Genomic DNA, 3513 nt, shown 5'->3' with positions numbered 1-3513 from the left:
AATCATCTATTTGAGGTAGTGGGTAACAGTTCTTTACCATAATTTTGTTCAATGCACGGAAGTCCATGCACATGCGCCATGTTCCATCCTTCTTTGGCACTAATACAATAGGTGAACCACAAGGCGAGGAAGATGGTTTGATGATCCCTTTATTCAACAACTCTTGAATTTGTTTCTTAATTTCTGCGCTTTCCATCACTAACATCTTGTACATGCCAATGTCAGGAAGAGGACAATATTGCTACAACTATATCTCTTGTTGTATTCCTCTCTTGGGAGGTAATCCATTTGGTTCCTGAAACATTTCGTCATATTGGTTAACTACGTCAACCAATTCACATTTCAAATTCGAATCACAACCTTTAAACACTTCATTGTCAACATCATTTTTGGGTTTGATCATGAGAAGCACAAAATTCTTGCTTGAATTCACCAGTGTTTTCATTTGCCCTGCATTAACAAGTGAAATATTTGTTTTCTTGTTGTGAGCTCTCACAATACATTCTACTCGATTTTTTATTAAATGATATTTATTTTCATGTCGATGGAAGATAATTTTTTTGTCATAAAGGTATGGGCTGCCCAAAACAATGCCATAGATATCTAATGACATGACGTCAAGCTCCACTTCATCTATGAAATTTGTAGTAATAACGAATCTCAGTTTACACTTTCTAGTAACCTGCAATTGTGCATTATCACATACCCATCCAAGTGGATACGGTTTATGATGTGGAACAGTTTCCAGATTTAAACTCTTGACAATGTTTTCATAGATAAGATTGGCTTGAGAGCCACTATCAAAAAGTGTATCAATCTTGTTATGTTTTGAGATCACCCTTATGTGAAATAGTTATATTCTCCTCTTTTCATTTGGAGTTTCATTTTGCAAGTCTGAAGAACTAGTGTTGGCAATGGATTCTTTTCCTTTTAACCCCATGGCTGTGATTTTAGTTTCATCATCTGAATCGGATCCCAAATCCTATTGAGTGGTTGCAGTTGTCTTCTATTTTCCCTTGTTGTTGTTTTTTTTAGGTCTCATTTCAGGATGACACTTCCAATAGTGAGCTTCATCGTGACCCTCTCTGGAATAATGTTTGCATGTAATTTTCTCTCCTTCTTTTTTGATATACACATTTTTCTTTGCCTTTCCTTTGAAAGCCTTTTCTTTTCCCTTACTCTTAAATGGCTTTTTACTACCTTCTTCTGGGGTATTTTTCCCTCTTGCCTCAAGATGAGTGGCTTGCACACACACATCATCTAGATTATTGGGATTAAACATTAAGATAGTAGGCATAAGGTAACTGTGTAAACCCCCTATATACTTCAATAATGTGTCCTGTGATTGCAAATATACACCTAACATCAAAAACCTTTTTTTGAGTTCTTGGGTGTAATCTTGCACATTTTGACCTTTAAGTTGTCTAAAGTTTTGCCAATTCATGATGGATTTTTGCATATAAGCTAAAGGGTAGAATTGTTTTTTGATTGCAGCAATGAAATCATTCTAAGAAATAGAGATCTTACTGTGCTTTTTAATCTCCTCTTGGGCCTTTGATTCCCACCATACTAGTGTTGCACCCTCCATTCTCAAGGAAGCTAACTGAATCTTTATGTCATCCTCTTGAAGGTTTTGAATCCTGCAATAGACCTCCAACTGATAAATCCAATTATCTAGATTCTTCATTCACTTCACCATTATACATGGGCAACTCAAATTTAAAATCAAGTTTAAAAAAAGATGATTTACCAATTCCTTTTGAAGAATGATGATGAGTATGAGTAAGGGTTGTATTAGTGGAAGAGTGTGAAGATGCTTGTGAAGAAGAAGATGAAGAAGATGGTGGAGAGGGTGGAGGTTTGTCTCCATTTCCATTACCTCCTCCTGAAGATCCTTCTCCTTTGGGAGGTTTGAAACTTTCTCCTTGCAACCTGCTATTCCTCTCTTCATAGAGGACCTTCACCATCTCTATCATATCAAAGAAATCCTTTCTGAAGGTCTTCTCATCTTCTGTCATGTTTGTAGGTTCTCCTTCATGAGACATGATCTCTGGAGTCTCAACTACAACTTGAGGCTGAACTGGTGTTGGAGATTGTGGCAACCTTTCTCTCCTTCCCCTTGACCCAGCTTCAGGGCTTCCAACCAGCTTTCCTTCACCTCTTTTGAGTTTTAACCTTATAAGCATGACATAAACTTGCAAACAATTAAACCCTTCTTTCACAAAGCAAACATAGTGCTCTGATACCAAATTGATCTGATTTAGAATATTAGTTTGTGGTGCTAAGATCTTCCTTAGATTATTAACAAAATGCTTTCATTGTGCTTAAGGATTCATCAATTTTTGCAAGTAAAATGAAGATTTTTTATGTTAATTTTAAGAGCAATTCAACATAAACCAGAAACTAAACATCAACATAAACATGTACAAAACATCATCAAAAACAAATTACAACAAGCACATGATAAAGGAGTTCACCCCTCCTGGGCTACGTCTCTTTGGTCCAACTTCCAATGGCTTGGGTCTCTCTATTATGCTCTAAAGTGTAAAAATTTGTGTTTACAATGATCAAATGCTTCTGAAACTTGCTCCAGCTAGTCCAGAATATTTAAAAATGGCTATCTAGCCTCTTTTTGCATCCAATTTGGTGGAAAACTGAAGAAGTTATGACTTCCCCTTGTTTTCACATTATTCGTTCCACATATTGCTCCACATCCGACAAGAACCCACAATTTCGCTCCAAAAATATGCTAACTGACGGAGAATTTTTCCGCACAATGGGCCATAATCCGTTGCCACCAGTTGTCCATTGCAAATCGCAATTAGCAGAAAACAAGTGGTTCTATACATATGCGGGAACTGCCCTATTGCGATATCACATCGCAACTCGAACCTGCCAAGGCCAATTCTGTAACACCTCCCTTCGCCGATGTACGATTGTGATCCATCGCATCGTGCCTCCGATTAATCCTTGAATGCCTTCCCGCCTGCCTTATCGCATTGCAACCCTTCCATGCTCGGGGGTCGATTTGTAATGCCGACTTGCTTGCAATTGTAATTTGCGACATGCGGGGGCCAATGGCATCTTGTTACTTGGCGCCTCCTCATTCGCTGAAGGACCTTGCCACATCATCCAATCTTGCCATGTGGGCAAGTCAAACCTGAACTTTGACTTGCTATAATTTCTGCATACGAGCTCGGATTTGAGTGTCATTTGCACCGTTGGAATCAACATGACGAGCTCTTCGATATGAAGCTAAGTTTATCAAGATTCTGGCACTTTGATTTCTGAGCCTAATTTTAAGCACCTGATCAGTTGGCAAGGGATGAGGAGGATTTTCTGCACGTGAGAGGAATCCGTGGTCGTGAGCGTTATCAAATGTCGAGATTCCCAACTAAAATCCTCCACACATATGAGAAAACTGGTGTCGCTTCAGACGCTGTCATGGTCGGAAATGAATTTGAACAACAACCCTTCGACACCCTGGGAAGTGGAGGAATTCTTGCAGACTTA

This window comes from Pinus tabuliformis, chromosome 4_2, assembly GCF_031772625.1.
Source record: "Pinus tabuliformis cultivar Carrire ecotype Pingquan chromosome 4_2, CPIR1, whole genome shotgun sequence".
Taxonomy (NCBI): domain Eukaryota; kingdom Viridiplantae; phylum Streptophyta; class Pinopsida; order Pinales; family Pinaceae; genus Pinus; species Pinus tabuliformis.
The sequence above is the reverse complement of the archived record's forward strand: the minus strand, read 5'-3'. Positions refer to the sequence as shown.